Source organism: Xyrauchen texanus, chromosome 14, assembly GCF_025860055.1.
Source record: "Xyrauchen texanus isolate HMW12.3.18 chromosome 14, RBS_HiC_50CHRs, whole genome shotgun sequence".
Classification (NCBI taxonomy): Eukaryota; Metazoa; Chordata; class Actinopteri; order Cypriniformes; family Catostomidae; genus Xyrauchen; species Xyrauchen texanus.
In genome coordinates, this window is record NC_068289.1 from 7,678,091 (window position 1) to 7,691,006 (window position 12,916).

At 37.8% G+C, this 12,916-nt stretch overlaps 1 protein-coding gene across 1 annotated transcript in view; it reads left to right on the forward strand.

Moving 5' to 3' along the window:
• Positions 1–12,916, forward strand: part of LOC127655046 (acid-sensing ion channel 4-A) — a 162,144-nt gene that overhangs the window by 47,955 nt on the left and 101,273 nt on the right. The window lies entirely within an intron of this gene.

The window sequence follows — 12,916 nt, forward strand, 5'->3', positions numbered from 1 at the left end:
AACTTAAAAACTTTATTTTAATACTTTTTGCTCTGGCTAAGTGATGGATAGTTAATACTCTTCAAAGTAAAAATTTTAAGTTGATAAAAAGTAAAGTAATTAGGTGTAACAAGTTGACGCAACATTTTTACTTTGATCTAATGAGACACTTCTATGTCTATTCAGAGTCTATATTATCCACTGGTATATGTGATTTCCGATGTGCAGGATAATGTTTCCTATATGGCACATTTATATGGCTTTACTGTGCTTTCCGGCTATTAGGGAGTGTTTTCTGCAGAAAATGGCGAAATGCACTGGAAGCCTTTAATCAATGCGATGAAAAGAGAAACTTCCATCAACCATCATTCTTTGGAACACACTATTTTCTAAACAGTTTGGTTCTTACAAATTAGCAATAGAGGTAGATGTGAAATGCAATGTTTCACACAAGTCTTTATTTCTCCATTCACTGCGGTCCTTTCAGGCTTTAGGGTCTATTTTGTTTTGTCATTTATGCATTAACATTCCATGTTCTACAGCACAAGAGGGACCCACAATAGAAAGCAAGTCTGAGAGATGTGCTTCACAACTGAGATGAACATCTCATCTTGATAGACTCTCAAACACAATCCTGTAATGTTCCATATGGTGAAACCAGTTGGTTGAATAGATGGGGAGTTTGATGTTCATAAATGTAAAAAGCCAAAGCCCGTAATGCTGAGCACACTAGCATGCTCGCTCATTGGTGAAGTTCATGCCGTTTGTTATTGACGTACTGTACAAAAGGCCTTTCAGCAAATTAACATCCACTTCATATCTTATTTTCCTGACCCAACCATTTTGTTATTGAATTGCCTGAAATTGATTTTTCACCAAACTTGTTTAAAAGATTAATGGAATTATACGAGCCAGAGCTGCATGCACATGGATCAGATGAGCAAACCCATCTGTTAGCCCCACTAGCCAAGGCAGAAATCCCCAGACAGAGCTCTGGCCAGAACACAAAGATCTCGGAGGAGGCTGCTCTCTGGCTAATCTGATCTATTTCAGACCTGGTGGAACCCATCTGTTGCAAAGCTTACACACATCGGTATCACATCAATTATAAAATCTTGTTTCAGCACATGTTAACGTTTTCGAAACAAGCAGGAAAGAACAGAATTGCAGATTGCTCTTTCTGCATTCAGAGAAATCATTTATACTACACGTGCCTTTGGCTTTGGATTAAAATACAACATGGAATCAAAAGTAATTTGCTTCCTTAACCAATGCCACTGATATTATTGTGGACGAGTGATTAATGCGTTATATTCCAAAAATAAATAAATGTATTATTATTATTATGTATCATGCAAATATGAGTCCATTTCTCCACCTCTACAATGACTATTCTGACGTACTGTAACCAAGGCTGCACAGAAACGCAAATGGGATTGCAATTAGTCACTGTTTTCAAACAGATACCAGAAAACGTATCTGTCTTCTATTTGTACAAACAGATGGTCCTACCCCAAAATCACACCATTGGTTGACCCAATGTTGCCGTGTCAGGCTGGACTGGATACTTTTTATGTTTTGATAGCACTACAAAGACACATTTTAATGCTTTTGTTTGGAATCAACATATAACTTGCTTACTTGTATTAGTTGACTGCATACAAGTTGGATATGTCAAAGAATTACACACATAACGTGTTTTATCCCTTGCAAGCCAATGCAATCTTTAGTCCCAACCCAACATTATTCCTACTGAATTTCATAAATAATTTAACACATTAATTGGTTTTTAGATGCTGTTGCATGTTGTCTTAAAACCAATATTTTTATAAAAGAATAAATATGTGTGATATTACAGCTGAGAAAGATGAAAAGAGCTAAATTTAAGATCCTAGCAGGGGTTTGGTTTGTGTTTCCACGTTTGCACTGACAGGGGATGGTCCACATTAAGCCAAAACGAAGGCACTTCAGTTCTTCTCTCCAAAGTTATTTCCCTCCTCATCAAACTCCCCTGGTTTCCTTCAAGCAGTGCTGTAAACCATCAATGTTCAGCCCAATCACAGTTTGTCCCTGGCAGAAAGTCAATCAAAGACTCTTTGCAGCGCACCTTGCTTCAGCATCTCTAACTGATCATTTCTCCTCTCACATCCCGACTGTGCCTCACTGAGGCTTATCAAAGCCACTGCAAATGGAAGACAGTTTACTCCGCCCGCCAGCAGCAGGACACCGCAAAACAACCTGAACTGATGACATTGTAGGAAGTCTGGAGATGGAAGCCATCTAAAGTGCCGACTCTCCCTCTCCGAAAGCGTCTCTTTGCTTTTTGGTGGTAAATAAATTAGCAATTCAAAGTGCAGCTCAGGGGTGGCAAGTGTTTATGTGCATGCCCAGAGTGATGAAGGCTCACATTTGTATCATGTCACTATTCTGTCAGTTACTGCATGCAGGCAGGAGGCGACTTTAACTACAGCTTCGGATGTATTTACTCAGATGCCACTGTCAACTATAGTATATCATACAATGAGGCGAGGCAGTCCTACCTGTTCACTTGCAAATGAAGCTATTCTTCACACACAACTGCTCCTGCAGTTCACGATATAATCAACGGGTATCAAATAGAACTATAAAAAGTAAGAAGGTGGCAAACATTTAATAAGAGTTTGTTTTAAGCAAAGGTGCAGAATAGTAAAGAGCACAACATTTCCTGAGCTACTTAATGATATTAAGATAATAATTTTAATTATACAACAGCTAGTTTAGGTCCTCTATTCTAATTGGACAAGTAGCATTCCAGGTGAATACATTTTTAGAATAAGAGCACTGGTATGCTTCACTGTTTGTATCAATTCTAGTCAGGCTGCCAGTCCGTGTTTTGCACAGCGACACACAATGGCTGATCCTGCTTTGTCTTTGTTTGGAAGTTTTTTTTTTAACAATTTGCTAATGCTTCACTCTGACTTCACATCTGATATTTCCCAATCATACCACCCTCAAATAAATGTAGATACTATATGTAGATCTTATGAAAATTACTTGACTGCCAACATTTTAGCAAAATTATATTATGTGGTTCCTTTCACGTTTTGCGGCAGTTCCGATTTGAAATGTCCACTGAGAGGTGCTAAAAGCAAGGTACATTTTTTATCAAACAGATAAAATTTTTAAGGTTGATGGTTTTTTTGAAGCTGTATCGGGATGTACAGCATGAGTAAGTGTTCTTAATAATTGATGTTCGAGCACAACGTCTCAAGCCTCGTCATAAACAAAGACTGTGATGCGCTGTGTTTGTTTGTGGGCTGGTTATGTAGTAACATGGTCAGTTTGATCTTTGGTTGATTCACAAGTCAGACTCTGTATTGACATTGCTTTTTAGTTTTACCAGGAAACTGCCGCAATACGTACAACAAGCCACATAGAAATAATTTTGCAAAAATCTTGGTATAGTAATTTGATTCTATGAGACCAGGTTGGATACTTCCTATTGCTGTTAAACAGACTACCACAGGGTGATTATACTCACTATATATTATATTGATTTGGAATGTTTCTAAAACATATTTATAAAAAAATAGTATCGTGATATTGATTGTGTTGAAGGTGTACAGTTTGGATGCATATATAGAAATCAAAGAGTATAGAGAAGTTTGTTCTGATGCCTCTACTTTATGACTTTTTTGTATCTGACAATATCAGATCTGCATGGTAGTAAACAGAATCCACTGCAGTTTTTTTTTTAAATCTTTTTATTTGTATCTGTTTTATGGTCAATGGAATCAACATCAGAAATGGAGACCAAAATAAAAACAAAATGCAATTTGTACAGTAAAAACAACTTTGTTGCTACTGTCATGCATAAAATCACTGAGGTCTCCAAAGATTGGTGAGAAAAAGTAATTTAGCCCCTCAACACAGAGATATGGCAACAAAACAATTCTCTAAAACATTGGATGTGCTACTTTCAAGTAGGATGGTTGTTACTGGCAACAGTAAAGCTGTTGTAGCAGTGAAAAATGTCCATACTGGTTTGCTGGTCATCCCTATAACAAGAACCAAGGTTGTCATATTTACATCCTCCTAAAGGGTATTTGTAAATCAGTGTTACTGGGTTTGAAAGTCTTTTTTGACATTTTGGCTTTCTAATACCTTGCTTTTCTTGTAAAATATTCAAAATTTGTATTACAATAACAATTATGAGTTTTATTAAATTGTACAGTTTCCCGTTTTCTGTTTCAGAGATCTTGCTCGACTGCTACAACAAGCTTGAGAGACTAGCTGTGGAACACAATGCACAAGAAACCACACAAGCTCTTTGCAACATAAATATTTCTCAAAACTAATCTTCAAACGTAGCCTGTCATAAAAGTAGCTCCCATCCTAAAACAGATACAATACATAAAAGATCTCAGTCGGGTGATTTAAGAGGAAAAAAATGTCTTAAAGCAATTAATCTGCAAACAAGCTTTAAGCTACATTATATATATATATATATATATATATATATACGTATACATATATATTCATAATTATGTATTAGACCTGGTAGTGGGTGTAGTCTAATGACATGTGGTGTGAAATAGACTGATTGCTGGTGTGAGAGTGATACCTCTTATAGGTGTTGGTGGGTAGTCTGGTTTCTTAATCAGAATATATGTGAAACTGCTAATTATTAGCTGCTGAATGATTTTTGTCATAATGCTGTAAAATATTGTAATTTAGTGCATTTTAGTGGTAGCTTGCATTTGTTTTGACTGATAATATTATTTATAGTTCTTGAATCTTGATACAGATTACAGATCCCAAATACTTAAAGAGTATCTAAGCATTCTGTATTTAAAGGTGCACTTTTTAATTACTAAACTTTTTAACAGAGAAATAAATACTATTTAAAAAAAGTGTGTTAAAGGATGTACACACATGAGATGAAAACTCTAGTCATAAAATATCTGCCTCAGAGGAAGGCATTCCCTTACTGTTTGGTATTTGCATTAAAGTTATCATGAAATCAAGATTGACCATATGTACTTTCATAATATGTGTTTCCTTTTGGCTCTTACAAACCTAGGCCATGCAGGATATTGGTTTAAGTTAACCAAAAGCCAAATACTGTAGCTATTTTGTATTTGTTTTAGTCTATAGTTCTTGGTAATTTTTCTCAAATCTTTCCAATAGTTATTGCAGAAATTGAATATCTGTTAATGTTAATGGAATAAAGTTTATTGCAATAATAGCAAATAACAATAACTTTTAAAAAGTAGCATTACTATTGGGATTTGTCATGATTCTCTCGGTAAACTTTAATTTCAGCCTCCATGTCCTGATCCAAAAGCCTCCTTAAAATGGGTACTAGCAGTGTTTCAGGAGTAGTCCTCCACAATCGACTTCAAACTTGCATTTGGGCCTGGTTCCATTCTGGTATAGAACACCCACTTTAACGGGTTAGTTCTGCCAAAAATACAAATTCTCTCATAATTTACTCACCCTCATGCCATCTAAGGTGACCAGATCAGAATTGGTAAAATTCGGGACGGATGAAAACGGGGGTGGGGGGTTAATGAATTTCAAAAATCTGGGCAAAATTATTTATTGAGGAATTCTGAATGAAATGACTGTCTGTCATGTAAACACGGAAATACAAATAAAAAAACCATTGAACTCAAGTGTCATCATGAAACAAATAAAACAAACACTGCGCGTTAACATCAGCAACATCCAATCAAATCACTCCTTGTGACTTTTTTGAGCATGCATTTCAAAACTCCGCACCAAAATTATTTAGGCCTACTATTTTAATTCCAAAACTGAACTGTCATGTAGGCTAAACCCGAAATTACAAATATGCCTAAAAATCATTAAAATCATGAACTCAAGTCTCATTATGAAACAAACACAATGACTGCGCTTTAACAGCAACATCCAATCAAATCACTCCTCCTCGTAGCTGCCTGCACGTGCACTTTCCCTGGCCTCACGGCTGCAACTTGCGCTCTCTTCATCTACTCTATAACATAAAAAGGGAACAGAAAGGTTGTATTTCTTTGTGCATATAGAATAACAGAAACAACAAAGGTGAAAATGCACTACGCTATACCTCCTCAGATTGGGTTGCGCTGGAGGCCCGGCGGCGCTGACATATTTCGCAGAGGATTTCACTGCTGCCAACACTCTCGGCTTTGGCTTTCCCATTATGAATTTGTGGAATTCTCCACAGCTCATTTGTAAATTCATTTTTATTTTAATTTCGCTGCGGACCAGGTTAATTGAACATCTGTTTCTAACATCAGTCCAGGCACCTTTCATGATGGAAAACACCCGCTCTGAGTAAGCATTGCTCACGGGAATGCTCAGGACGAAGGACAGCAGCTTTAGCGCTTGTGCCCAAAGCTCACCTACAGGGTGGCTGTGTATCGCCAGTTTTGGCAAGACAACCTGCAGAGCACAATTCTCGTTGTAGAGCTCATCCATGTCAAGATCCTCATCCATTTGAAGGGCGGATACAACTGTGGTCAATTGCTGGTAGCTTATGTCTTGCCTTTCCTTTAGGTTGAAACACTGGAGGTTGAACAGGTGCCCAGTTTCGGAGAAGTTGAACCATTTCTCCAGGTATTGCTCCGCGGTATCATAGAAGCTGATAAATTCTTCACGGAGCCTGTCAACCCTAAATGTAACAGAGGACGCGAAGACACGGTCAACTTTTGCTCCGAAGAAAGCATCTTTTTTGGTTCGAGAGTTTGGTTCGGAGGCCGTTCATCAGCGCGTAGACTTCAACTGAGGTGAGATTGTCACTCTCAAGACTCAGCACAGCACCAGAGAAAATCTTTAGAACATTTTGCAAAAAGAAGAGAGTGACCTGCAACTCGCTGCATTCATCTTCCTCTCCATGCTCGTTACCCCGGAGAGCATCCCAGATGACACGGGGACACTCTTCGCCTCCCAGCGACAAGAAGTAGCTCTGCACAGCTGGCCAGGTGTTGATTAGTCTGTCAATTGCAGGGAGCAGGCTCAACCAGCGTGTCGGGACGTGGCGCAACAAGGTAAGGTAGTCCATGTCAGCAAATTCAAACATTTCTTTGAGGGTTGCGACTCTCTTGGCAGAACAGCTAAAATGATTAAATGATTTAATCACTATAGACTCTACATCTGTTTTCAGCACATTGCTGGCACGTTTTACGGCATTATGTATTATGTGAGCTGGGCAGTTTGCTGGCAGGATCTTGCTGTTGTGTTGTTTTAGATTTTGGTAAATTGAGTGCTTTCTGCCGTAATTCACAGCCGCATTGTCAGCTGAGAAGGCCGATACGTTATGAATGCTGAGATTTTGTTCTTCTAACTTCTGCAGTAAGGTGTCTGTGACAGCATCTGCGCTCTCGGCTGTCTGTTCAAAGAAATCCAGAACCCTGTTTTGGATACCTTGCTTGGGGGTCCAGAATCTTACTGAGATGGGGAATGTTTTCACATTGCCTTTATTGGCGGCATCAGTTGCAATAGAAAAATACATGTCCTTTGACTCAAGGCTCTGGGAGAAGTCAGACGCGAGCGGTGCCAGTATGTTTGTGACAAGTGCTTCTGCTTTTGTGCGACCGCAGCAGATGTGTTTAGCTATAGCCGAGTCGGAGTACAGTTTTGGCGTTAATTTTATAGCACAGTCAAGTGATCTGTATGACTGTTGGTGGGTTACACAGTGGAACACAGAGGTCAGCTCAGCAGCAGCTATTTTATTATACATAGAATCATCCTACCGTCTAAAGAAGGATGAGACCAAAGTGTTGGTCTGTACAGTTGTGTTGTTAGTTATATGTAGTTTGCTGCTAACATGCAGCCTGACGTCACACTCCCCCCCGTGCGAAATACCAAACTCCTTCCTACATACATTACAAAACGCTTTGTTAGCATCACGTAAAACTGCAGTAATCCAGGGGTATTTCCCTACCCAGTCCTCCCGATACCTGCAGAGACATTTTTTCTTTTTAGCTACGTGTTCATCGGGTCCCGGGACACCAGCCTGAGGCTCCATTTCAAGATTGAATGAATGAATGAATGAAATTCGCGCCTTGCCGCCTACGTAGTCTACGTAGCCTACTGCAGCTCTCTACGTTCTTTTACTGTCTATGGTTGCAATGAGCAGCCGACAGGAGCTGGCTGCAGGATGGCAATGAGCAATTTTTAATATTCTATCACACTATAACTACTCGAGAGTCTGCTCTTGAGACTTTGTTCTAATTTTCGAGACAATTAGGGCAGGATTCGGGATTCGGGACAACTGCTTGGATTTCGGGACTGTCCCGAATTTTTCGGGACGTCTGGTCACCCTAATGCCATCTAAGATGTATATGACTATCTTTCTTCAGCTGAACACAAACAAAGATTTTTTAGAAGAATATCTCAGCTCTGTAGGTCAAAAGCAAGTGAATGGTGATCAGGCCTCTGAAGCTCCAAAAAGGAGATAAAGTCAGCATAAACATTATCCATCAGACTCCAGTGGTGTAATCAATGTCTTCTGAAAGAAGTTGGTTTTGTGTGTGAAACAGATCAAAATGTAACTCTTTTTTCACTGTATAGCTTACCATTGCAGTCTCTAGGCACGATCATGATTTCAAGCTCGGTTACACTTCCTATAGCGCCATCTACTATTCAGTTCATGCGTCAAGCACTAGGAGGTGTAATCGAGCTTAAAATCATGATCATGATTTGAAACTGCAATGGCAAGATGTACATTGAAAAAAAAAAGAGTTATAGTTTGGTCTGTTCTCACCCCAAACCAACTTGTTCGCTTTAAAAGACACCGATTAAACCTCTGGAGTCTTATGGATTACTTATATGTGCCTTTATGTGATTTTTTTTGGAGCTTCAAATGTCTGGTCACCATTAATTTGCATTGTATGGACCTACAGAGCTGAGATATTCTTCTAAAAATATTTGCTTGCGTTCTGCTGAAGAAAGACATGTAAATGATGAGAGAATTTCGATTTTTTTGGTGAACTTACCTTTAACAATATGTCATTTTATGAAAGTAAAATTCATTGTGATTACTGTTTCATGTTGGCTTTAAAGCCAATCTTATTCTTTTGCCTGTATAAAGGACAGAAAAGAATACAGTTATACAACACAATATAATGTTTTGCTTTTAGTAAATGTTCTGGTTCAACAATGAGATCAGCAAATAAGTCGTCAAAGATAGACTGACAGATAGACAGAGAAACAGATAGACTGGGCCTCTGATGTGATTAAGACCTACAATATTGTATCACATTCATTTGATCTTCTCACTCATCATATCAGATATAAAATTCTTATGTGAGAGTTTTTTTGTTGATTTCTTACCCGAATTAAGCAAATATGTTGTCAATACCTAAGAATCCCCTGGATTGTGGTCCTGTATAAGGTCGTGGAGAGGTTAATCATTGGATGAGTGCTTGGGGTAGTTATCATCAATCACTGATGTGCTTTTGGTGAGCTGTTGCCTGGACTGCTGCACCTGGTAATTAGCTCTTGTACTCTGTGTTTGTTAGACAATCTCTTTGTATATGCATATGTCAAGAGCATATATGTTAGGCATGAAATAACCTAGCTGCAAATACAATCATTACACAGTAAATTGCATCAGAAATAATGGAGCCAATTTTTCACTAGAAAATATGTAAATTATATATTTAAAAAAATATATGATATTGTCTTAACTCTTAGAGGTTACCTTCACCTTTTGAGCATTTAAATAACTCAAATATCATAAGCTAGGCTCTGTATCCACTTCTCATAGAGCAGAACAGTCACGGAAATAACTTCCATAGCAATGCATGTAATAAGCAATTAGAAAACTGGTAGCTGGTTGCCTGCTAAGCTTTTAGATTTAAATTTAGTTATAAAACACTTTGTTTTGCATACCCCTTTAGTTAGTGGAGTACCATTAAATGCATGTTAATTAGATGTTTTACTTTGTATGCTTTTACTCAGATCATAATGCACATTAAATCTGGTTTAGTATAAAGTGCATGAATTTGTTTTTTGAAAGAATATTCACATGTATTGCCGATGGCACTTTGTATTTTCCACTACATTCCTGAATTATACATCATTAATTAAACAGAATTGCTCTGCTAGTGTTTAGTCATGAATGTATGCAAATTTAAAATTGTACTTTCCCCAAAAGGTTTGAAGTTTAACACAGTCCTACAACCTTTCTGCACTTGGCATATCCTATCTTATTAACAAATCCCTGCAGATTAAATGAGGGACATGTAAATTGCAAAGATTATTATACACTCATGGTGCTGTGTGTTGGCGTTCACAAGGCGCTGTGACCCAGCTCTCTTATCGGCTGTAATGCACAGCAGGCGAAAGTGTGTGACTATGCATAAGCAAGGCGCCGACATCATCTGTAGTAGAAAACATGGGGCTCCTGGGCACACTTGATATTGTCATGAACATAATGAGGTCATTTAAGAAAAGCTTGCCTGTGAGACAGATAAAGAGCACATCAAAAACATGCCTGAACTTTACTGGTGGGCTAGTACAGATCACCACTGCTTACTTTAACTGTACATAGCACAACCTCCACGCACTGCTAACCTGGCACAGACACATGTGCCTCGGCACCCTGATAGCAGTTTAACCACAGCTGCTTTCTGAGTAGATGTTCTCCCCTGTCCGATTTATTTTGGATAATGTAGATTCTGGTCCAGCCGGAGGTTCCTGGGGTTGCAGCAGCTTTTTTTGTAAGCAATTAACAGACAGGGGTGTCATGGACCTTTTATTTTTTGAAGGGGCACCAGTGGCTGTGTTAACAAGTTCCTTTCGTACTGAACATGTAAGGTGTGTTAGTTTAGTTTTTTTTTCGTGTCATCGCCGATATTTTAAGAACAGCTTATTTGTTTTGTAGCTCAACATTCTGTCAATAATAATCAGCTTATTTTAAGGACATTTTAGTCCTGCTACATATCAAAATAATTCGTTTTCTGGATGCTGATGAGTCAGGTTGATGAATTAACTATCAGAAATGACGCCTTTGAAGTGTGGAGCAGGAACAGAAAATATCTTATTGTTTAAACAGCTTGTATGATATAAATCTCGGTGGAATTGCCCCAAATTATGATATTTAAAACCATAACAAATTGTTGTTTTTTGTTGTTGTTTTTTTTATACTAATTTTATACTTTTTAATACCAAAAATGTACATAATTTTGTGAATAGAATCCCTGAAATTATCAAATATTTTACTCTGACTATTTTAGAGTGTGTGGTTCTGTGTATACAAAGTTTGAGACCAAAAATGAAAATGATGTCATCATTTATTCACCCTCAAGTTGTTCCAAATCTGTATGTGTTTCTTTCTTCTGTTGAACACCAAACAATATATTTTGAAGAATATTGGTAACCAGACTGTTGACGGTAACCATTGATTTCCATAGTTTTTTTTTTTTTCCTACTATGGCAGTCAATGTCTTCCTTTAACTGTTTGATTACCAACATTCTTCAAAATATATTATTTTGTGTTCAACAGAAGAAACTCAGACAGATTTGGAACAACTTGAGGGTGAGTAAACGATGACAAAATGTTCATTTTTGGGTGAACTAGCCCTTGAACGTGTATTTTTTATTTTTTTTTACTCCAAATTTACTCCAAATGTTGCACAGTAGCCCAGTAAGAGAATGAGATTTTCTACTGAAATGTTATATATATATTAATTTATATATTAATGACATTTCTTACTGATATTTCATTTTACTAATTAAGTTATACAAATCATTCCACTGAATTGACTTGGTAATTGTTGCTACAATCATCTCTTGTGGTACCCCCATTCGTTTCTATGTTGATATAGATATATTTTCACAGAATGTTCTTTACATTATGTAGGATGATTATATGTAGATAACAGTGAATCACAAAAAAATGACTTTAGCTGGGTTTTCACAGACAGTGTCACATATATATACTGTATATACATTATATATATACAGTATATACACAGGTGGCCAAAAGTTTGGAATGATGTACAGATTTTGCTGTTACGGAAAGAAATTGGTACTTTTGTTCACCAAAATGGCATTCAGCTGATCACAATGTATAGTCAGGACATAAATAATGTGAACAATTACTATTACAATAATAAAAAAAAAAATCAGAACTTCTTAAACTACTTCAAAGAGTTCTCATCAAAAAAATCATCCATGTGCAGTAATGACAGTTTAGCAGATCCTTGGCATTCTAGCTGTCAGTTTGTCCAGATACTCATGTGACATTTTACCCCACACTTCCTGCACTTATCATAGATGTGGCTGTCTTGTCAGGCACTTCTCACACATCTAACAGTCTAGCTGATCCCACAAAAGCTCATTGGGGTTAAGATCCATAACACTCTTTTCCAATTATCTATTTTCCAATGTCTGTGTTTCTTTGCCCACTCTAATCTTTTCTTTTTGTTTTTCTGTTTCAAAAGGGGCTTTTCTTTGCAATTCTTCCCATAAGGCCTGCACCCCTGTCTTCTCTATACTGTTGTACATGAAACTGGTGTTGAGCAGGTAGAATTCATTGAATCTGTCAGCTGAGGACATGTAAGGCATCTATTTCTCAAACTAGAGACTCGGATGTACTTATCCTCTTGTTTAGTTGTACATGTGGCCTTCCACATCTCTTTCTGTCCTTGTTAGAGCCAGTTGTGCTTTGTCTTTGAAGACTGTAGTATATACCTTTGAATGAAATCTTCAGTTTTTTGTCAGTTTCAAGCATCGTATAGCCTTCATTGCTCAAAACAATGATTCCCCTTCTGTCGCTCTCTCCACGTTGTGTCAGAGAAGCGACACTAGGGGTCTCTCTTGAGCGCCGATATCCACCTCTGATCTATGAAAAAAGGCCAATGAGAGTTGGCAGCCGGTATTTGCATGTCCCGCTCCCGGACATACGGGTATTTAAGCGGCGCAAATACGGGAGTTCATTCAGAAA